At 34.5% G+C, this 25,725-nt stretch overlaps 1 protein-coding gene and 1 pseudogene across 1 annotated transcript in view; both read left to right on the top strand.

The window, feature by feature from the left end:
• The window catches only part of LRP1B (LDL receptor related protein 1B), a 1,815,754-nt gene that overhangs the window by 746,392 nt on the left and 1,043,637 nt on the right, over nucleotides 1–25,725 (top strand). The window lies entirely within an intron of this gene.
• On the top strand, nucleotides 10,324–12,267 carry LOC121482091 (annotated as a pseudogene).

The following is a 25,725-nucleotide window of genomic DNA, read 5'->3' as shown; positions in this document are numbered from 1 at the left end:
GGGGGAGCAGCAGAGGGGGAGAAAGAGAGGGAGATTAAATAATATTAAACAGTGTTAATAAAGCCTGCCTACTGAACAGTTAGCCCCAAGTAGGGCTGGATACCAGGAGCTTGGGATCATGACTTGTGCAGATGCTTAACTGATTGTGCCACCCAGGTTCCTCTTGCTCTTAACTTCCTTGATGTAATGGCTTGTTCCTAGGTTTGAATCCTTACAGTTACAAAGTGGTGTTTATACTTTCAGAAATCACATTGTAAACAAAAATAACCAGCCAAAGACAACAGCTATTTGTTGTTCAAGTTCCCATCTTTTCTTTTAAAGATTTTATTTATTTATTTACTCATGAGAGACAGAGAAAGAGAGGCAGAGACGCAGGCAGAGGGAGAAGTGGGCTCCACTCAGGGAGCCCGATGTGGGACTCAATCCCAGGACTCCAGGATCACACCCTGAGCCAAAGGCAGATGCTCAACCACTGAGCCATCCAGTTGTCCCAAGTTCTCATCTTTAGGAGGAAACACTTTACCCACAGGTAAGCATATATTTTCCCCATCATGTCTAATTTTTCTAGATTGGGCCAAATTATCACTTCCTGTTCCAGAACTGTAAAGGAAGCAAGTGAAGCAAATATCTGACCTTTCAATCTCTATATTTGGAGATGAGTTGTGATAATAAGAAGGAAGCTTTGGGTAGGATAACAAACAAATCCGCAGTTACAATCAAGAGTACCTGCCACTATTCATCCCTTTGGTCCTGCACAGACTTTTCCCTATACATGCCCAGCATGACTGTTTGTACTTCCGAAAAATATTTTTCTTCTTAAAAAGAGACAAAATAAAATTGTCTCTAATCACTACATTCAGCTTTAGTATCAAAGTTTTTTTTTTTAATTTTAAGATTGTATTTATTGAGAGAGAGCACCGAATCCTAACCACCAGACTACCAGAGAGGGAGAGGAGCAGAGAGAGAGAGAGAGAGAGGTGAAGAAAGAGGGAATCTAAAGCAGACTCTTTGCTCAGTGCACAGGCTGACACAGGGCTTGATCCCAGCATGGTGAGATAATGACCTGAACCAGAACCAAGAGTCAGAGCTTAACTCACTGAGTCACCCACGTGCCCCTCAAAGTTTTTATTTGAAAGCCAACTAAAACAATTCTAGAGAATTTCAATAGAAAAAAGGTTTTATTGAAAGTATATGTGGTACCTCAAAGTGTCTCTAAAAGGACGAGAATCATGGTTGGAATCATCCAGGCTAGAACAGTGTCTCAAATCATATCACAAAACTGGTCCAGTGTAGACTTATCACTGTTGTCACTGGGATGAACATACAGCTGAAATCACCATCAGGAGATATTGCTATCAGATTGCTGCCATTGTTATCTTTGGAAACCAGGTGTGTGTATCTGACTCTACTAGCAGCATCCTCATTAGAAGGGAGCCCATGCTCTTTCTGCTTCTTCACAAAACTAGCTTCTGACCCAAAGCCCCAGTGGATATACCTAAATGTAATGCCCAGGAAGGGTGCTTCCACTGTGCTACAAGAGGTTGGGCAAATGAGTAGTTGGGATTTTGAGATTGTATTTTATGAGGAGTGTTCCTGAAAAACTAAGTTACTCCTTAACATAGAAAAAAGGGTTCAAAATGTGGGCAACCAAAAAAGTATAACAAATATCTACTACAGTGTTGCTGAGAAAGCAATCTGAATGAAAGATATGAATAGTGTCTAAGAAAGGGTAATATTATTCAAGACCAATAATATGACAATCTCACTAAAATCCATATTAATTACTGTTTCAGGTAAAATTCTAGTAGATAGGAAGGATACCTTTTATAGTACTGCTTACTAAGAATTATATTGTCCTTTGCTCATTAATTTAGAATCAGGCCTGATGTTTAAGATTTTAATTTTTAATTTACCTCATTAGCAAAAAATAAGATCATAAACCAAACTGTAGTTGTTTATGTTACCAAAATTATCTTGTTATCCATTCAATAAACAATTTAAAATTTGACAATTCTTAAGAATGTTACACTTGGGACACCTGGGTGGCTTAGTGGTTGAGCACCTGCCTTTGGCTCAGGATGTGGTCCCAGAGTCCCAGGATTGAGTCCCACATCGGCTCGCCTCAAAGAGCTTGTTTCTCCCTCTATGTCTCTGCCTCTCTCTGTATCTTTCATGAACAAACAAATACAATCTTCAAAGAGAGAAAGAATATTACACTTAAGGTGGGTGGGCAGATGCATGAAATAGGTGAAGAGGATGAAGAGTACACTAATGATGAGCACTGAGTAGAGTATGCAATTTTTGAATTACTACATGGTACACCTAAAAGTAACATAACAACATATATTAATGAGAATTTTAAAAGCAGAAAATAGTATAACATAGGATTACAATAATCAATATTAATTGAAATATTTCTTTGTTAAAAGTAGGTATATTAATTGCTGATAATGTATAAATTTTTAATAATAAGTGTATTTGTAAAAAAGGAAAAAAAGATTGTTACATTTGGAAAGAGTATGCTGATATAAAATAAAAAGCAATAGTTCTTATAGATAGTGAATTGGTAAATAGATGGTCACAAAACCAGTTTTAGGTATCTGTGCTACTCACTTAGTGTGGTGGTACTTGTCCAAATATATCAGCATTCTAATAAGACACAAGATGAAATAAACATTTTTTGTTACACATCATTAATCTTCCTTATCAATAAACAAGTTTCCAAAGGGACTTGTGAAAGTATGGAATACCTCAAGAATACATTTAAATAATAAAAGGGAAATGAGTTATTTTAAAAAGTTGCATTTTTCTATTTTGCTACCAGTGATTAATTAAATATAGAATTTGGCTCAACTCTGCTAATTTAGTTTCTAGAGATCTTATTAAAGATTTCTGCTGTAGAATTGTTGTTTAAGTAATCTAGATATTTTCTAAGATTATTGTTATAGGTTTTCAGCTTTTCATATTAATTTTATATATATACATATATATATAGCAAGATTAATTGCATATTACTTGAGCAGAAGTTATTTCTACTGAGGTAGTGAATATTGACTCTATGTTCAACAATATTATTTCACATTCTGAAGTTCACATTTTCATTTCTCCATGTTTTCATATCACCGGATCTTTCTCCTCTAGTGGCTATTAGGAAAAAATGTTAATAAAGCAACCATCTGTAAACACATTTTCTAGTTTTGTAATAATATCTATATTTGAATGCACCAATGAGTTAATGTTTTGTTATGCTACTTTAATTTATTTTAGGTCCCTAAAAAGCTTCTTTTGTTGCTCAAGTTTGGCATAAATGATGCTTTTTTTGTAAATACTTATGTTTTGTGTAAGACTTTTAAGTTCTGTGTAAAAGGCTTTGGTTTGGTCAGTACTTATTTATGCATTTTATCAATGACTTCTCTTGGTGATGGGTTATGCTTAACTTTTCAAAGAAAACTGCATATCTATTATCATATGATGTCATATGAAGGTTTCCTGGACACATTCTCTGAAAATTATTTAATTAGGAAAGAGATAAAAATAATACTTTTAACGATACCTTCAATTACTTTTGGAAGTTCCTTATTTTTCCCTTTTTTAGTTGTGATGTCTTTGGAGACCAGGGAGATAACAACTTTTATTGAGAATCAAAGACATGAAATTAGTTGTACTGATTTTTCTTAATATTCAGATTTATAGAACTGAATGTTTAATATAGGGGATCAATGAACGAAAATAACAAGGAATAATAGAAAGGAAAGAAAAAAGTAGAAAGGAAAGAGCATATATTAAGCACTGAATGTAAAAAAGATTATACGATTAACCCTAGGTTACAAATAATAATTGGCATTTCTTGGATCTAAACCAAACTAAAAAAAAATAAACAAACAAAAAATCAATAGAGCTCTTTCTTTTGTACCATTTTATAGTAATTTAGGTATGAGCTTCTATGAGCTTCTCTATGGATATATATTGTTCATTTAATAGTTCCCTGTGCTCAGAATAATAGATGATCATAACATGTTGCCTAAATTGAATGATGATCATAGCTAATGTAAGAACAATAACAAAAGATTGAGGAACTAGGATCTTTTTCTTAATGAAGCACGGAGTATTAACATATGAAAGTACATCAAATAATACCCCCAGAATTTCAAAGTTTGATAGAAAAATTTAATTCTCTTTCATTCCAGTCTTATATAGTTTGGGTGGCGGCTCTTGCTCACATTCTTATTTAAGGATGATTCAGGCACCTCCCTATTATAAATACTTGGTCTTTTAGGTCATTTGGAATGGCAAGAGCAAAGATAGTAAGGCAGTGAGGTTAATGACCATCTCTGGAAGTAGTGTATATCTCTTTTTCCCACTTCTTTGGGCCAGAACTGAATCATATGGCCCCAACCTAAATACGAGGAATATTGGGAAATATGGTTTTGCTATGTCCCCAACAGGAAGAAACTGAAGTATAATTTTCCTCTACCATATACAGAAACAAAGCGACTTAAAAACAAAACAAAACAAAACAGAATTATCTCTGGATGATCTATAATCAGTATGTTTATATGGTAAATGGAATATAGACTGACTTAGAAAATATTTACACTACTTCTATGGAATGTTTCTAAGATCTTAATCATATTTAAGAGAAATAAAGCATTTTCTTTGATTCCTAAGTCTGCTGCCATTCTGCTTCTCCTACTATGACTGTTAATGAGATTCTGCATAAGGTATTATGGTTACAGGGAGACCAAATTTTGTAGCAAAAATCATAGGCCAGATTTCAATAGATGACAATTCTTATATGATGGGGCCTGTAATACTGCCATTTTAATAAACATCAGTTGATACCACTTTAGTGCAAAACGTGAACAACCATTATTTTATGGGATAATATATTTTCATTCAATAGTAATATATAAATTTGTATCGCTCTTTGATAATCATGGGTTTAAGTATTTTCTTAGATTTAAATCAATTAACCAAGAGTCAGTTCCACTTCATCATAAGGACATAAAAACCATCAATTCAGTAGAATAACATCTTTTCTTGAATCAGAGCTGTGGGTAAGTGATGCTTACATTAGGTGTTAACCTTAAGGGAAACTAAGTAAATAATATATGGAAATTCTCTGAGCTATCATTGCAAATTTAAAGTAAATCTGAAATTATTCAAAATATAAGGTTTATTAAAGAAGAAATGTCCTTGAAATATGACATCATAGTCTTAAATACGTCTTATAGCAGGACATTTCAATTTATAGGTATTTATTAGCTGCCTATATGGCATAGCAGAATATCAGTAGGTACAAATAGCTGCCGACATTTTTTTATTCTTTTAGTAATATGTATTACAAACTGGAAAAAAACTAATAAAAAAGTGGATGAGGGATCTAATAACTAATCTTTCTAACTTGATTTTCTAATTTTAATAAGTCATTCACATAGCATCCTAAAAAATCCCTCTAAACTGCAACATTATTAAGTGATTAATAATCTTTCTGCTTACCTCTCCAGTCATCATCCCCTTACATTTTTCCCTTAAACACTTTTCTCTAAGGCAATGAATATGATCATTTTCCCAAATATCTCATGCTTCCTCATGTCTCTAGGATGTTTGTTTATGATCCTTTAGTTCCCCATCTGTGATGCTGTGATGCTTTTCTCTCTACTCTAAATAGCCTGCCTCATATCTATTTTCATTTGTCCTTGGCTGGTTTCTATATGTCATTTGGGCCTGAGTTTCTATATTACCTTTTCGAATCAACATGAACCCCTTTTGAACTATTTCAAGATCAGATTATATATGCTCTTCCTCAGTCTCTTTCAAGCATGTTTTATTATAGTATTAAAGTAATTGTTGATTATATTTGACTTTCCCACTCTCCTGGGACATTTATGTAGAAGGGGTCTGCATTATTGTGTCCCCATGGGTAGCACAGTCTCTGCTCCATTGCAGGCCTTATTCACATTTGATTACTAAATTAATGAATGAAAAATTGCATATTATGCAATAGATTTTGGTCCTGAAGGAAAATATCTTGGAAGAAGCACATACTGTGTTGAATTAAAGTTTAGAAAAGTTGTGATCTGTATCCTCTGTTTGTACTAGGACATCTTGATTTAAAGCTACGAAGCAAGTAATGATGATCTGTTGATATTTGGGAAGTCAAGGAAAAGAAGAAAAGTACAAAGGGATAAAAGAAAGCAATATTAAGGTATAAGAGAAGGGGTACGTTATGAGTTTAATTAAATACACTTTTGAGTTGGAAGAAAACTTAGAAACTATAAATTTTTATATACATGAACATTTTGATTCAGAAATGTTCAGTGACATCTTAAAGACATATATATGAGAAGTTAGTGGTAGAATGAAAGGGTTTTGGTTCTCAATTCACTTGAATTTCTTGATTCTCAATCCAGAGCTCATTTTCATTATATCAAGTTGACACAAGTTCAGTTTATGACTCATGTCATGAATATTTTGAAGAAAAGTTTTATATGAAATATCTTGATCAGACATGTAAAAAATATATTAGGGACACATGGGTGCCTCAGTGGTTGAACATCTGCCTTTGACTCAGGGCGTGATCCCGGGGTCCTGGGATCAAGTCCCACATCCAGCTCCCCACAGGGAGCCTGCTTCTCCCTCTGCCTGTGTCTCTGCCTCTCTCTGTGTGTCTCATGAATAAATAAATAAAATCTTCAAAAAAAATGTTAAACTGAGACTTAATGTTTCCTGGATTATCTGTTTTGTATTAAAAAGTTAGAGCTTTGAAGATGTGATGAAAGTGCTAAATTCCATTCAAAGTATGATATATGATTCTAAAGTTAATGTTTAAATAACAACTTTAGAGACTTTTACCAAATACACTTCACCTCTGATTTCTGCATCAGACAAACATGAAAAGACAAACATGTCTCGGGACTCTTAACATCTGTAAGTGACCCTTCAGAATTCAAAGAAAAAGTGTCAGTCCAGACAAAGTCACACTAGCAAATTTTTGGAATAAGAAAATTTCCCTTTTATCTCTTTCCTTTGAGTAATTTTTCATTTTCCTTATAACTTTCCCCTTCACTATTCTCATAACATCCTCAATACTACAACCCTTTCACACTGATAATCCCACCCTGACCTTCTCTGCCCTCATTTTAAACTCTTTGGAGGGCTTAACTAATTCCATTCAAGTTTTGCAAAATATTGCTAGATATGCAAAAATTACTTTATCTACACAGCCATCATATTTCCCATATCTTCACTATTACACTCTTTGATAGCTATTAAGAAGAATTTGAGAAAAGGCCTTAAAGCTGTGCTAATGATTTATATATCTTTACCCTATTCTCCACAGTATTTATTGCCCTAGAAAGTAATATTTTAAATAAAGTATACATGTAACTTATACTTAAAGGAATCTCTAACTAGACAAGTTTCAGAAAGTGAAATACATTTTTAGAAAAAAAAATATTTTGTATACCAGACCAATCATAGGCATAGACCTCTCTTGCATGGAAATTTACCTGTAGGATAATTTCTCCTAAGGTAGTTGTTCTTATCCAGGGGAATGGACAGGATTTGTATCAAAATTATTGATAAGTACTAGCATACTACAGTGGTTTGAGGTTTACCTTCCTCACTATTTCAAGATTAAGAACTGTCCTCTGTTAAAAATCACTTTTTGCAGCTGGTTCTTCATATTGTATTTTTCTCTCCACCTACTTCAAAAACCACAGATCCTCTAACTGACAAGGATGATTTTTAAACAGAGACCTTGATGTAATGAGCACTGGGTGTTCTATGCAACTGATGAATCACTAAACTCTACCTCTGAAGCTAATAATATACTACGTGTGAATTAATTTAACTGAAATAAAAATAAATAGTGATCTTTGAGATAGTGGTACAATGGCCTCTGCTCTGTGTGTGTGCATTGTGTGCATGGAGATATTGCTGTAAAGACGGAATAGGAGATTATGTGGTCATTTGTATTTATTAGTTATTTATGGTCAACCCTGGTGAAGAAATCTCTAAAACTTGAGAGTTGCTCATAACAAAGTCTAGACACTACGGAGTGTTCTGCAGTTTGAGTTCCTTATAACAAGATCATTTGTCACACTTAGTAGCAAATCTCTGTGGATGACCACTAAGCCAGACCTCTTGCATTTAATTGTGTTTACAGCTAATATTGTTAAATGCACAGAGCAAGTAAACAAAAGAACTACTATGATGAATCATCCAAATCATTACTGCAAAACAAGATAGTAAATTCTAATTCTATCTCTTCCTTTGGGGAGATTTAAAGTAAATTTCCCTGCATATAATGTTTTTAATGTTGCATTTTACACCATTTGCTTTTAATTTTTTTATTATTTGAGTATTTTGTTACTTAGTACTCCTTTGCTTTGAAATCTGATATATTAAATGAAAAAGAGAATAATTCTGTACTTAGAAAATAGGATATTTTTCCGTTTTCCGTACTCATTTTGAAATCTATTTGTGCTATCGCTTAGATTTCTTTTTCTCCACACTCTTCCCACCTTACCTGGATTTTTTGCCTTTTTTTTTCTTTTTGGATCTTATGGACACATATCTTTCTATTTTACCTGGATAGTGGGAAAAGCTAACGCATAGAAATGGCAGTTAGCAAGAATTTTTTTTTTAATATTTTATTCATTTATTCATGAGAGACACACACACACACACACACAGAGGCAGAGACACGGGCAGAAGGAGAAGCAGGCTTCTTGCAAGGAGCCCAACATGGGACTCGATCCTGGGACTCCAGGATCACGCCCTGGGCAGATTGCAGGTGCTAAACCACTGAGCCACCCAGGGATCCCAGTTAGCAAGAATTTTATACTGAAATACTTTGTGTTTAAAACCACCCCAGGTGTAAAGAGTGCTCTGATGTGTGTGTCCATTTTTAGGATCCTATAATCCAGTCTGCTGTGGGCATAGTAGACTACATTTAACTGGATTGGTGTTCAGTGCCTGGTCTGATTTGATAGGCCCATTCTGTTTTCTGAAGTGCCATGTCATTATCTCAAGAAATGTTTTAGACATGTTATTTTAACTACTTATTTCCATTCAAGTTTTGGAAGATTAAGGTTTCAGGGTAATAATTGAAAATCTTTCATCTCATAACTTTAGTTTTTAATACTCCATCCTTAATTTATTATACTCCCCAAAATGTTGCTAGATCCTGATTGTAAACACGAATACAAGTAAACTTGATGAAAATATTAGCTGAATGATTACTCTTCATCAGAAATAAACCGTAGTATAGTACTCTAGGGTACTGCTACTTTCTCACCCTATCTGAAAAGTAAATTGTATGTTTTATAGTAGTTGTTTGAATTGAATTGATTTTATTAAAACTTAAAAATATGTTAAATTAAATCTGATTTACATGGACATCTGAAAGCAAGTGTGCCTTTATGTAAATAAGGGAATAGGTTTTGTATAACTCAATAGCTCTTATATTGCTTTAAATCATTTTTCTTGGAATTTCCTGTTGTTATTTTACTCAGATAATGGCAGGAGATTATGATATGGTTAACTTAACACATACCTACATTTCCCAATGGATAGGGCAATCAGAACTCTTTAACCTACCAGATGAAGTACCTGTTCTATTTTTTGAAAGAACTGAGATTGCATTGTGTTAACATTTGATTTCTATTGACTTTTTAGTGATTACGATTAACACTTAAATTCTTACTACATTATTAGGATAAAAATAAAATGGGGAAAAATTATACCTTTATTAGAAGGAGAAATGTGTAAAAGGCAAGCCAGAATTATATCTGATATAATAAGATGTTTAGAAAAGTATGTGTGTGCATGTGTGTGCATGAGCACTCAGAAGAAAAATAGAAGGGGAATGAGGAGCATCAGATTTAGATTGTAAATTTAGATAGTATGAACACAGCATTCCTTGATGAGAATACAATATTTGAAGAGTGAGACATGATTATCTAGGGAAAGAACATTTCAGACAGAGGAAGCATCAAGAGCTAGCATCCTGAGAGGAGAGTACACCTAACTTATTTAACAAAAAGCAAGAGAATCATTGTGGCCAGAGCAGATAAGTGAGGGTGAGAATAGTAGTAAATGAGTTCAGAATGATGCCCATCCAGTTAATGTAAAGCCTTGTAGACCTATGTTAGGACTTTGGCTGTTACTGAGTGAATTGGGAAGTGAAGATTTTGAAGCAGAGGAGTGATATAATCTCATTTAAATTTTAATAAGAAGGGTCTCATTGAGAGCAGTGCTGTATCTCCAGATGGCTGTTTTCTCCTCGAGTCGATCCCAGCCCACACAGAAGCAACTATGTCTAAGGGACCTACAGTTGGCATTGATCTTGGCACCACCTACTCTTCCATGGGTGTCTTCCAGCATGGGAAACTGTAAATAATTGCCAATGATCAGGGAAACCAAACCACCCCAAGTTATGTCACCTTCACTGACACTGAATGATTGACCAGTGATGCTGCAAAGAATCAAGTTGCTATGAACTCCACCAACACAGTTTTTGATGCCAAATGCATGAATGGATGTAGATTTGATGATACTGTCATCCAATATGATATGAAGCATTGGTCCTTCATGGTGATGAATGATGCTGGCAGGCCCAAGGTCCTACCTAGTAGAATACAAGGGAGAGACAAAAAGTTTCTATCCAGAGCAGGTGTCCTCTATGGTTTTGAAAAAAGATGAAGGAAATTGCAGAGACCTACTTTGGGAAAACTGTTACCAATGCAGTTGTCACAGTACCTGCATACTTCAGTGACTCTTGGTGTCAGGCTACCAAAGATGCTGGAACTATTGCTGGTCTCAATGTACTTTGAATCATCAATAAGGCAACTGCTGCTGCTATTGCTTGGCTTAGACAAGAGGGTTGGAGCTGAAAGGAATGTGTTGATCTTTGATTTAGGAGGTGGCACTTTTGATGTGTCAGTCCTTACTATTGAAGATGGGATCTTTGAGGTCAAGTCCACAGCTGGAGACCCCCACTTAGGTGGAGAAGACTTTGACAACCGAATGATCAACCATTTTATTGCAGAGTTCAAGTACAAACACAAGAAGGACATCAGCGAAAACAAGAGGGCAGTCTGTCCTCTCCATACTGCTTGTGAACATGCTAAGCATACACTTTCTTCCATCACCCAGTCCAGTATTAAGAGTGAGTCTCTGTACGAAGGAATTGACTTCTATACCTCTATTACTCATGTCCAGTTTGAAGCATTAAATGCTGACCTGCTCCATGGCACCCTGGACCCTGTAGAGAAAGCTCTTCAGAATGCCAAGCTAGACAAGTCTCAGGTACATTATTTTGTCCTGGTGGGTGGTTCTACTCATATCACCAAGATTCAGAAACTTCTGCAAGATTTCTTCAATAGAAAGGAACTGAATAAGAGCATCAAACCTGATGAGGCTGTTGCTTATGGTGCATCTGTCCAGGCAGCTATTCTTTCTGGTGACAAATCTGAAAATGTTTGAGATTTGCTGCTGTTGGATGTCACCCCACTTTCTCTTGGCATTGAACCTGCTGGAGGAGCCATGACTGTGCTCATCAAGTGCAATACTACCATTCCTCCCAAACAGAAACAAACCTTCACTACCTATTTTGACAAACATTCCGGTGTGCTTATTCACGTATATGAAGGTGAGTGTGCTATGACCAAGGATAACAACATACTTGGCAAGTTTGAACTCACAGGCATACCTCCTGCCCCTTGTGGTGTTCCTCAGATTGAAGTCACTTTTAATATTGATGCTAATGGTATCGTCAATGTATCTGCTGTGGATAAGAGCACAGGGAAAGAGAGCAAGATTACCAACACTAATGACAAGAGCTGCTTGAGCAAGGAGGACATTGAGCACGTGGTACAGGAAACTGAGAAGTACAAAGCTGAAGATGAAATGAGTGAGACAAGGTGTCTTCCAGGAATTCACTTGAGTCTTATGCATTCAACATGAAAGCAAATGTTGAAGATGAAAAACTTCAGGGCAAAATCAATGATAAAGACAAACAGAAGATTCTTGACAAGTGTAATGAAATCATCAACTGGCTCGATAAGAACCAGACTGCAGAGAAGGAAGAATTTGAGCGTCATACAAAAGAGCTGGAGAAAGTCTGCAACCCCATCATTACCAGGCTTGTACCAGAGTACAGGAGGCATGCCAGGAGGAATGCCTGGAGGCTTCCCTGGTGGTGGAGCTCCTCCCTCTGGTGGTGCCTCCTCTGGACCTACCACTGAAGAGGTTGATTAAGCCAACCTGATAATAGGTTTAGCATTGTTTTACACAACATTTGAAGGATCCAGATTTGTAGCAAATTCCATGGCAGCTTTAAGGTGAAGCTGCTATAGTAAGTGTACTGGGCATTCTTGATACTTGAATATGGAATATGTGCACAGGGAAAGGAAATAAACACTGCAATTTATAAACACTGTATTATTAAGTGGAAAATGCAATGTCTTCAATAAAACTCTATTTGAGATTGGCATCATTAAAAAAAATTAGTAAGAGGATTCCATTTGCAAACAAGTGAAATGACAGGGATGTAAACAACAATGATATCACAACTGGCAAAATATATGAAGTAACAGCTTCATTGAACATTGGGTAACAAACGTCAATGTTCCCTGATAGTCACGAAACAAATGAGGTGAGAGCCCTTTGATTGCTCCACTGTCATACATTGAAGTTCTTCCGGGCAGACTCCAGCTACCTCTCTAGTTGAACAGAAGAGAGAGAGCCGAATGTTCTAGGAAGAGGCAAAGGTAGATTGGGTTCACAGGGAACAGGAATGGGGAGAAGAGAGCTGCACAAGGGCATCTGGATATTACAGAGTAGACCTATTATTCAGATGAGGAGAACATATTCTGAGGAAATACACAAGGCCAGATAAAGAGCTACCTATAAAGGTTATAGGGAAAGAATTCACAGAATTATATAAGACTGGGTATTGTGTCTGTTCCTGTCAGCCAGAGTGGAAAACTTCAAAATTCACAGGTCAACCAGTAGACTTAGAAGTCTTTTACCTTAGTAGTTCAGAAACATTAGTCCTAGCCACATGCTGTTCTGATTCTGCTTTAACGGAGCTTAAAATAAAAACCAGAAAGAAACCACTTCCAAGTAACCACTTCACAAAACAAAAGTCAAGATTATTTATAAGCATATAAAAATATCTAGCACAGAACAGGGTAAAATCACAATGTCTGACATCCAATAAAAAACTGACAGCCATTCAAAAAAGCAGGAAAATGTCCATATTGAGGATAAACATCAGTTGATACTAATCCAGAAAATAGCATTGATGATAGAACTAGTAGACAATTAAAATAGTTACTATAACTCTATTCCATGAATTCAAAAAGATAAAGGAGAGATTAGTAAATAGATAGAAGTCATACTTAGATGAAAAATATACTTCATGGGAATTATGAGAGGTTAGACATTGCAGAATAGAAGATTAGTATGTTTGAAGTTATAGTAGTAGAAATCCAAAATTAAACAAAGGAGGAAAGGACTTCAAAAAATATAAACAATGCATCACTGAATCAGGGGACAATTTCAAGCACCATAAGATACATGTAACTGAATGTTCCCTGAAGCTGACACAAGAGAGAAGGGTCTAGAAAAAAGAGTATTTGAATATTTATTGACTGAAACTTTTCCAAATCTGATGAAAACTGCAAAACCACAGGTTTAAGAAATTCAGTGGAACTCAAGTATGAGGAACATGAAGAAAACTATGAGGCATTTCATAACCAAATTTTTCAAAAATGATAAAAATCTTCAGTAGCCAGATTTGTTTTAAAAAGACACACTATGCATACATAGACAAAGATAAGGATGAAAGCAGATTTTTCATCACAACAGAAGCCATGAAACAGTGGAGTAACATCTTTAAAATAGTGAGGAAAACAAAAAAACCTTAACCTAGAATTCTTTGCCCAGTGAAGATAACTTTTTTAAAAAGACAAAGATATTTTCAGATATAAAAAAATTGAAAGAAAAAAAATTGAAAGAATTCATTTCCAGTAGACCTGCAATTACAAGAAGAAATAAAGTACTTTAATAAGATGGAAGATGGGAATCTGAAACTACACAAAGGAAAGGAATGATACCTACTTGTTCTTATTTTAAACTTTTCTTATTTTTAAAATTTTAAAAATAAAATTGCCTATTAACAATGTGGAGTTGATAACACATGTGTAAGATGCATCACACCAATAGCAGAAAGATAGGAGAGAAATGAAAATATACAGTTGTGAAGTTGTTATGCTATAAGCAATGTGGTCCAATATTACTTGAAGGTAGATTGCACTAAGTTAAAGATGTATATTTCTAATCTTCTAATAATTTCTAATTTCTAAAGAAAAGGCATAAACAGAATTATAGCTAATAAATCAATAATAGAAAACGGAATCACAAAAATAATACTTAATCCAAAAGAAGGCAAAAAGAAAAAGAAAGAAGCAATGGGAACCAAAATTGATGGGAAAAATAAAACACAAGAGCAAGGTAATAAATGTGCATTAAACAATATCAGTAATCATATGAAATATAAATCTTCTATGCTTTAATTAAAATAGACAAAGAGTGTAATAATGTCTGAGAAAGCAAGAACCAAGTATATGCTTCTTCCAAGCAATCTTCTTAAAATATAAAGGCATAAATAGGTTAAAAGTAAAAGCATAATAGTCATAAAACACTGGGGTAGTTATATTAATATCAGACAAAGTAGAAAAGGAATAATGCCAGCAACAAAGGGACATTTCCTAATGATAAAATGGTCAATTCATCAAGACAGCATAATAATCCTAAACATTTATACACCTAATAACAGCTTCAAAATACATGGGGACGGGGGGGAATGTTAATGAATCACAAGCAGAAAGAGACACATTCACAACTATATTTGAGGACTTCAGACCAATTTTTCAATAATTGATAGAAAAGTAAAGAAAGCATCATGAATACTTGATCAATGTTATTAACTAACTTAACTTACTTAATATTTATAGAACATTGACCCAAATCACAGCAGAACCCATATTCTTTTTGAGGGCACAGGGAAATTTCCAAGGGTATACCATCCATAAAATAAGTTTGATAAATTGGGATCCCTGGGTGGCGCAGCGGTTTAGTGCCTGCCTTTGACCCAGGGCATGATCCTGGAGACCCAGGATCGAATCCCACGTCGGGCTCCTGGTGCATGGGGCCTGCTTCTCCCTCTGCCTATGTCTCTGCCTCTCTCTCTCTCTCACTGTGTGCCTATCATAAAAAAAAAAAAAAAGTTTCGATAAATTAAAAAATGATTAAAGTTACACGAGTATTTGTTTTAAAAATTAAATTAGAAATTATAAGAGATCATTGGAAAAATTTGGGAAACTAAATTGCATACTTATAAATAACCCATAGATGGAGGCATCGAAAGAAAAGTTAGTATTTTGAGCTGAACAAAAATATAGTGCAAAAATGTAGCATTGGATATTTATATAAAAAATGAGAGGTCTGGGCACCTTGGTGGCTCAGTGGTTGAGCATCTGCCGTAGGCTCAGATCATGATCCTGGAGTCCTGGGATCAAGTCCCATATTAGGCTTCCTGCAGGGAGACTTCTCCCTCTCCCTATGCCTCTGCCTCTCTCTGTGTGTCTCAATTAAATAAATAAATAAATAAATAAATAAATAAATAAATAAATAATAAATAAAATGAAATCTTTTTTTAAAAAATGAGAGATCTAAATAAATGACATGGCATTCGTTTGACAAAACTAGAAAAATAACAAATGAAACCCAAACTATAAGTACAATGTAAGAAATAATGACTAGAGCTTAAAAAAAGAAAAGATGAAATAAGCAGGACAAAAAAGCAAACAATAAATCCATGACACTAAAGCAATTTCTTTGACAAGATCAATAAATAGATAAACCTCTGTGATTACATATACATTTATATGTTAAATATATATTTATGTATTTATATATATAAATACACACATTTGTTTTTTGACAAAGGTGCAGAAGCTATTCAGTGGAAAAAAGGATAGTCTTCTTGACAACTAGTGCTAGAATAATTGAATATGTGCAAAAGTTAAATTGATTCATACCTCGCACCATAAACAAAAATTAGCTTATCAAAATTTCTATATTCCAATTGAAATTAAAATTTATTGAAAATAGTATAATCAGCATTATTTTTAAACCTATATTTTACATACATAGATTTTAAAAAAAATCATTTTAGTGGGTAACTAAATATCTTTGTTGTTCATTCATCCACTCATTAACTATCAATTGAGTTCTGACAGGCAATGCAATAACAATAAAGAACAAGATAAATAGAGTCCTTCTCTGACCCTATTTGAAGAGATGGATTATGTCGTCTATATATTTCCACAATTGAAAATTAAATATTTTCATGACTAAATCCATCAAATTTCATCTGAAAATACATACACATCTTCAGAAAACATGCATGGAATAGAATTATATTAGGTGTAGTTGCTTTAGAACCGGGTAATCTGAATGAAGAAAGCACTAGTATTGCCATAGATATAGTTTTGAATCAGTTTTCAGCAATGAGACTTATTATAAATACTTCTCTCATCATATTTAAAATGTGAGCCCTACATCCCCAAATGGTGTATAGTTTATTACAAGTCTATTAAGTAAATTAAAATAAATAACACTTTATCTATTTTATGTCAACTTATATGTGTAATTAATTAAATATAGATGACAATATATTTATGGACAAACAATAAAAAAGATCTGTGAATAAATAATAAAAATAAATAAAAAATTTAAAATGATCTGTGAACAGTTGAGAGAAAGTTTCATAAATTATAAGATTGTTTGATGTTCAAAGTAAGTAAACTCAAATATTGTTTCAGTGATTTATTTTAATATCATGTTTCTATAGAAAAAAAAGTAAAATGGAGACTTTTGAAATGAAATTGTTTATCAGGATAATCTAGGTTTCAACATCAGTATGGAAATAAACTGATGCTAAATTGGATACATAAATTATACTTCCGCTTTAGTTTTGTCTGCATTTCAACTGTTTCATTATTGGATGAAAAATAAGCTCTCACTCCACCCTATTATGCTTTTTTAAAAAGTTAAATATATTTGAAGTTGCTTAACTAATATTTTTAAAGTAATGTGTATTGTATAACTTATACATTACATACATACAAACACAAACTGTGAGTATAGCTCCATAAATTTTAATAAAATGGACAGACCTATATCTGTGACCCAGGTCAGGAAACAGACTATTGCCAATACTCTTGAATATTGCTATCTGCCTCTTCCGAGTCACTATCCCCATGAAAGATAACCAATATCCTGCTGGATCCAGGAAGAGCATGACAGACATGTGGAACAAAGCAGGGCAATTCAGCTGAGCCCAGTCTCCATCAGTTGATTGATAATCAGATAATCAGCCAGATAAATGAGTGAGAACAGAACAAAATCTGCAGAACCACACAGCTAACTTCCACTTACCCCTCAGCGATGTCACATTCCAAAACAATTGACAATTATGTCACCAAGATTTTGTTGATGAACAGATATATGTAACATCTCCATCTTTTTGAATAATGTAGAGAAATGGAATAATGAAATGTGTTGCAATTAAAAAAAATGAAATTCACCTATAAAAGTCTGATGACAAAATGGTAATAAAAAAAGAGAGCTAACCAGCATCTGTGAGAGGATAACACTGATCTTAAGAAGCTATTCTTAGCAACCAGAATAAATAGCTCTAGAATCCAGTGGGCTTAAAAACCCATTGTGTTTTTGTTTGTTTGTTTGTTTGTTTAACTGTAACATATTTAGTGAAGCAAATATGTTCAATTCACTTAGAGCTTGAGAGTGCCAACCCAGAGGTATATGAAACTATGTCTGCATAATCAAAAAGCAACAAGTGTCATGATTTGAAGTCAATAAAAGTTTCACAATATAGGCAACAAAGGGAAAACTGAGGTCTTTTTATTTCAGTTACAACTGGGCCATACAAAAATGTAATCCGAGATCTGTCACTCTTTCTTACCTTGATAATAATGGCCTACCGAATTCTTTATCCCTGGGAAGATTTTCTGACATTCTACTTCCTTTTTCCAGATTTACCACCCTAAACCTAATCTCTGATGGTTCATTTTCTTTTTTGCTTTTTTTAATTGGAGAATAAATTTGTTGAAAATAAAAATATGTTTCATGTGAATACAATTTTATTTTATTTTTTTTTTAATTTTTATTTATGATAGTCACAGACAGAGAGAGAGAGGCAGAGACACAGGCAGAGGGAGAAGCAGGCTCCATGCACCGGGAGCCCGATGTGGGATTCGATCCCGGGTCTCCAGGATCGCGCCCTGGGCCAAAGGCAGGCGCCAAACCGTTGCGCCACCCAGGGATCCCTGAATACAATTTTATAGTCTGCATTTTTATCATAGTTTTTCATTTGTTTTTCCCAAGAGTGTACTAAGCAGCTAGATGAATTAAGAATTTTCAGAAAATGGGGAAATTTACTAGATTGCCCAATGTTAAATAGCAAGCAACTGACAGAGCTCACTTTACTGCTTGAAGTTAGTGTTATTTCTGTCAAATATTGGTAACATGATAATCATTTGACATTACTATTTTGCCAAAATGCATTTTCGTTAATTCAGGGGATTAAGGTTGTGAGTGGTTATAGGAAATTGAGACATCAGGCCAAGTTGACAGAATGATACTGGGCAAACATACCTTTCAATAGTGTTAACATTTTTATTATTTATTTTTTAAAGATCTTATTTATTTATTTATTCGTGAGAGACACACAGAGAGGCAGAGACACAGGCAGAGGGAGAAGCAGGCTCCACGCAAGGAGCCTGACATGGGACTCAATCACAGGTCTCCAGGATCACGCCCCAAGCCAACGCAGGCTCTTAACCACTGAGCCACCCAGGCATCCCACATTTTTATTATTTAGGGTAATAATAGTGGCTACTATCATAAACATCCTTCAGATACTGTTATCTTTAAATAGTCAAAGTTTTTATCTGTGCAATTCAGGCAGTTCCTCCCTAAATGGTGACTCCGGTTCCAAAGTATGATGTTGATATCTTTAAAACATGACAGGGAACAGGAAAAATGTGTGAATAATCCAGCAGGTGGTTTTATGGCAAGGTCCAGACTTAGTGTACATCATTTCCATCCACATTCATTGGGGCTGAGTCATATGGCCCATACGTAAGCACAAAGAAAGTTAGAAGATGTAGTACTGCTATGTAGCCAGGAAAGAATGTGGCATCGGGTAACATCAAGCCAATCTCTACCATGTCCCTGAAACAGGAAGAGAAGTATATCAAATTGGGAATAGAACAAAGTGTTGTAAGAGTAAATGGTGAGTCCAGTGTAGGGAGAATGATGAAAGAGAAAAAGAGACCAAGAGATTCAAAATCAAACACATATGTGAGCCCATATTCATTATTTCTTTTTTTTTTTTTAATATTTTTTTAATTTATTTTTTTATTTATGATAGTCACAGAGAGAAAGAGAGGCAGAGACATAGGCAGAGGGAGAAGCAGGCTCCATGCACGGGGAGCCCGATGTGGGATTCGATCCCGGGTCTCCAGGATCGCGCCCTGGGCCAAAGGCAGGCGCCAAACCGCTGCGCCACCCAGGGATCCCTCATTATTTCTTTAATGAGAAGAAACTGGAAGTTGATCTGATAATTAAATATATGTGCGTGAGTGCACATGTAAAATTTTCATTATGGAATGTGGGTTAAGGTATTGTCTTTTTTAAAGATTTTATTGATTAGAGAGAGAGAGAGAGAACATCAGGACATAGCAGAGGGAGAAGGAGAAAGAATCTGAGCAGGGAACCGAAGGTAGGGCTCTTCCCCAAACCAGGTGGTCATGACCTGAGCCAAACCAAGAATCAGAAGTTTAACAGACTGAGCCACCTAGGTGCCCTTGGGTTATGGTGTTCTAAATGTGTTTTTATATAGTTTAGCATTTAAAAAAAAATCCTTGTAGGAATTGTTAGAGGTAACTAGAATGAGAATTCTCTGCATGATTATTAAATTCAATATCCAGATGCCCCAGATGGCCCAAAATGATGCTTTGTTTGAAATTGTTAATTTCTCTTTGGGTGTTTGCTAAACATTACTGCAGTTTCTGATTCTGTGTTTTAGTTTTCTCCACTGTACTGTGGAGATGCCACTTGTGCCAAATTCATACTGAGCATTATGAGTTAATAATATGTAATGCACATATTAGTGCTTCACTTTTCTTATGTTTGCCATGGACTGAGATCTTAAAATTGAAAACTTAGACCATTCTAATCACTGGATCATTTTGACCACCTGGACTTGGTTTTATCTAGGGATCAAAACTCAGCTATAATGCTTATTTGCATATATATATATACTGACAAACTTGAGTTTAAAATGTGTCTTTAGTGACACATTTCAGAAACTTTTCTAAATTTCTGAAATTATAATTCTTGATTTTTTTTTGTTTGTTTGTTGTTTTCCTTTCAAAATGGCATCTGGATCAAAGGTGAAACTATTATGCTTGAAATGGGTATTGCAGAAAAACCAGCATTCTCCAAGTGGCACTGTTTTGATGAATACTAGAGAGCTAACATAATTCCAACCTTATATTACCATCTTTTCTTTGGTGGATCAGCAATAAGATTATGATAATGAAATACCTGAAGTTCCTCATTAAAGAAGTCACTTGAATTAGTCAAGTACTGCATAAAACTTTTTAGAACATTTGCTACGGTATGTATATAGTAATCTTGTATTTATATCAAGGTCACTGCATTTATTAAAGGCATTTTTGCTTTTATAAGAATTTATAGAAGTGTTAAAGCTGCATTTAGTATATTGACAATGGTATTATTCTGGCTGTTTCAAAGCCTTCATTTCCTCAAGATCTATCTACCCTTTCTTCATCCTCATGTAACAGCAATTATGACAACAACGACAACAATAATGACAAAACAACAAGGAATTTTGTGCTAAAACTTTGAAATGTGTTGAACAATTTGAGAGAATTGATGTAGTCAGCAAATAGGCCTGCCTGGTGCTTCACATGTTGGGCTTGTAATAAAATTGGCAACTCAATCGCAAGTAATCAGAAGAAATAGTGTTAATTGTTCTTTCCATTTTAACAAGCATTATACCAAACTATTCAAAAGTTGAAGAGGATTTTTCTTCCCCCAAATCTACACAGAAGTCACAAAAGTTAGTTTCAAAATTGTAAACCAGATAGAATGATCAAAGAGGAAGATGAGTGGAAGTTTGAGGAGTTTTACATTGTAGTAATTTCTTGTTATTAACATGTGACTCAGGAAAAAAAATTATTTGCAAGCAAATATTTATTTTGTCTTATTTCTAAATTGAAAGTATGTCCATTTCAAACTGACTGGTTATTCAAGGAGTTGTGGCATATGCAGGGAATGCTACCTTGTATCACAGCCCATTCCTATTGTTCTCTGCTTATTATTTCTGCAGAGATCTGGCTTTTTATTTCTAGGGCTCTCATGATTATTTGAGATGTGTTGCCTATAGCCATATCCTGGTGCTTCTCAAATTTTAACGCCTGCAAAACATCTGGGGATGTTTCTAAAATGCAGACTCTTGAATTGGTAGGTCCAGGTTAGGGCCTATGCATTTATAACAAATTCTCAAAGGATGCTAATCCTGCTGCACCCTGGACCACACGCCGAGTCTCAAAACCATGGCCTCCTTTATCATCTAAACTTTCTTGGTCTCTGACTCTTAATTTCTCAGGTCTCCTGATTCAAATTCATTATTCTTATTACATCGTCTACCTGGACTTCTGTCTCTGTTTAAAACACTCTTGGCACATACCTGTCTCCTCATTTTTTTTTTTTAACTTGTATGGCTCACTATTTTCACCAAATCCAATCCATTTTATAAAATTCTTACCCTAAGCTCCTCCATTCTATGCACATTTTTTAGTGTAGTACCAAGAAAGAAAAACAAATGAAAAGGAAATACATAAAGGAATTAAAAACTCTATGTAAGCAGCATGGCATAGTAGGAAAAGCCATGGGCTTTGGGAGTCAGATTGATCTATTCAAGTCCTGATTTTGTACTTCTTACCTCTGTGAACTTTAGCACCTGATCTATGGACCTCAGTTACCTCACTGAGAAAACTAATATATGGAAGCATACTTAGTACGTGTACCTAAGAGGTTTGTCTAAAATGTGTATTTAATAGACATTCTTGTTAAAAAAAAAACATATATGGGCAATGATAGTAATAATTCATGAAGGATATTGGCCTGCAATTCTTCTTTTTAGTGGGGTTTTTGTCAGCTTTTGGAATCAAGGTAATGTTGGCCTTGTAGAATGAGTTTGGAAGTTTTCCTTCTCTTTCTGTTTTTTGGAACAGTTTGAGAACAGATAGTAACTTTTCTTTAAATGTTTGGTAGAGGGACACCTGGGTGGCTCAGTGGTTGAGTGTCTGCCTTCAGCTCAGGTCATAATCCTGGGGTCCTGGGATCGAGTCCTATATCTGGCTCCCTGCAGGGAGTCTGCTTGTCCCTCTGCTTATGTCTTTGCCTCTCTCTGTGTGTCTCTCATGAATAAATAAATAAAATCTTTAAAAAAAATAAAATAAATGTTTCATAGCATTCTCCTAGGAAGCCATTTGGCCCTGGACTTTTGTTTGTTGGGAGATTTTTGATTACTGATTCGATTTCTTTGCTGTTAATGGGTCTGTTCAGATTTTTCTATTTCTTCTGTTTCTGTTTTGATAGTTTATATTTCTAAGAATTTATTCATTTCTTCCAGTTGGCCCAATTTTGGCATATATTTTTTCATAATATTCTCTTATAATCATTTGTATTTCTGTGGTATGGTTGTGATAATTCAATCTTTCACCATCCTTATTTATTAATGTTTGCAAGCAAATGGTAGAAGAACAAAATCATTACCTGATTAACTTAAAAATCTAAAAATGCCTATCTTTGTCTTGTTGATTCTGTGTCCTCTACACAAAAGATTTTTGTATTAACATCTGGATAACTTTTGCACTTCCCTTTGAGGTCTTATATTTCTTCTTCCAAAAAGTCACAAGCTTCCAGTTATAAGATATGTCTATTCATTTTCTCCCATAAGCATCTTTTGAAATAGGCTAAAATGATTTTTAGGATAGCTTAACCCATCCAGTGTGCTAATATGTAAGAAAAAAATCTTTGAGAGAAACAAAAAACAGGCATGAGCAAATAAAGAGAAAATCAACACAAATAATTTCCCTCAGCGCTTTCTTGACATAGTAGTCCCTGAAAATTGGGTAATGTCATAATATCCTTTATTCTTTTTTTTTTTTTAATAAAAAAGATTGAGCTACCCAGATGCCCCTATTCTTTTCTCTTGAGAAAAAAAAAACCTCACAGATGACAATCTCAGGTACAGATTTCAAATTATGACCCACATCAGAGTTATATTAAAAAGGTGAGGGGAGAAGGCAAAGGGAAGAGTTGTTTTTCAAATATAAAATTATAACTATAGTGTTCTTGTACTTGTTGACCTATGGGTCTAACGGTTCTTTGGTGAAGTCTTTAGAGTTTTCTAATATATAATGTGTCATTTGCAAATAGAGACAGTGTACTTCTTCCTTTCTGATTTAGATTCTTTTTATTCATTTTTCTTGCCTAAATTCTCTGGCTAGGACTTACAATACTATGTTGAATAAAATGGCAAGAGTGGACATTCTTGTCTTGTTCCTGGTTTTAAATGAAAATCTTTTAGCTTTATACCAGTGAGTATAATGCTAGCTGTGAGCTTGTCATATTTGGCCTGCATTATGTTGAGCTATGTTTCTTTTACACCCACTTTGTTGAGAGATTTTTATAAAGAATAGATGTTGAATTTTGTCAAATGCTTTTTCTGCATCTATTGTGATGATAATATGATTTTTATAACTTTTTAATGTGGCATATCACATTAATATGTTTTTAATATTTTTTCAACTTGACTATATGAAATTTGAAGCACTTGATACTCTTATTTTTCCACCCTTAACATTGCCAGTTCACTGTTTAATTCACAGGTGCTCAAAATTATTTTTGTTGCCTAAAATGGAATTATGGATACCTGGTTTTGAGTTTTTTAGACTAAAACCAGAATAATAATCAATGAAACTGGTAACTGTTCAAAATGGTATTAATAAATAGTGCTATCATATTACCTCATAGAGAGTCTTATATTTTGAAACATTTTATCTTATCATGTCTGTGCGTATGGACAAGTTATTTAAATGATTTAAATCTCAGTCATTTGTTTATAAGACCTATAGTAACACCTAGCCAATGCAATCTTTATAAAAATAAAATTAAGTAACCTAGGGAAAACCTTTTCTACACTGTTTGATCTATAGGAAAGTATCAATAAGTAACAACTATAATTATTTCTGTTAATAATATTTGATTTTTAGAAAGCATTTCAAATGAAAAACATAGATCAGCAATTATTTCTATTCTATGGAAGGGGTTGATGAGGTTAAGAAATTATTCTGTATAAATTGTAGATCTGGACTATACACTGAGTCTTGTGGATCTTAATTAGAATAACTTTTAATTCCTCAATTATGAATATGAATAATAAAATTATATATAATATGGATAATAAAATGTAACATGTGTTTTAGCAACATTTTTTTTTATATTTTACCTTATGCAGTCCTCAACCTTTTATGATAATCATTTGTCTTTTACAAATGAGAAAATTGAAGTACTGAAGGATGTGGAATTTGTTGACTGTCATACACCTAGCAGATGGTAAAAACAAGTTTTGAATCCAAGATATAGTGCAAAAGAAGCCAGGAATTGTCTAAGACTTAAATTCTATTCCATCTCCTACTCACACCATTGAACTTATAATGTTCAGTATGTATTCAATTAAAGTCAGTGGTTTTTTTGAATGTCTATTTTATTTTGGGCATTACCCCAGGCAGTGGAGAGTTGACAAACAGGAAATGGCATGATTTTATCCCTTTAGTAGCTTATAGTCTTTTGAGGAGAAATATTTGTAAACATAAAATCTAGAACAGAACAATACATTATCTGAAAAGAAAATGTGTAGATAGAGATCAGAGGAAGCATGTTTACTTCCAATCTGGGATTCATGGAAAACTTTTTAGAAAGGATAGCAACTCCTATGAGTCTTTTAAAAAAATTTTTTAAAGATTTTATTTATTTATGAGAGAGAGAGAGAGAGAGAGAGAGAGAGGCAGAGACACAGGCAGAGGGAGAAGCAGACCCCGTGCAGTGAGCCTGATGGGGACTCGATTCCAGGTCTCCAGGGTCAGGGCCTGGGTTGAAGGCAGTGCTAAACTATTGAGCCACTCAGGGATCCCCTCCTATGAGTCTTGAAGGATGACAGGCTGCTACCCAAGTGAGGAAAAGAGGAGGAATACATTCCAGTGAGAGGAAAAACAAGCAACCATAAATGTCATTGATAGCTACCACATCCTGTGAGTAACAAGTTGTCAAAATTATTTGGGAGAAGTATGGAAGAAAGAGGCTGGATATAAAGCCGAGCCAGGAGAGTTGATAAAGTTCTCTTAGCCCATGAAGAGAAGTTTGCATGCTGTTCTTTGAGCCAGCGAAAAGCTGAGTGCTTTAAATGGAGATGGGTGTACTAAGATTTCCATTTTATGCAACGCACTGTAGCAGCAAATTCAAGGA

Source organism: Vulpes lagopus, chromosome 24 (genome assembly GCF_018345385.1).
Source record: "Vulpes lagopus strain Blue_001 chromosome 24, ASM1834538v1, whole genome shotgun sequence".
NCBI lineage: Eukaryota > Metazoa > Chordata > Mammalia > Carnivora > Canidae > Vulpes > Vulpes lagopus.
The sequence above is the reverse complement of the archived record's forward strand: the minus strand, read 5'-3'. Positions and strand labels throughout refer to the sequence as shown.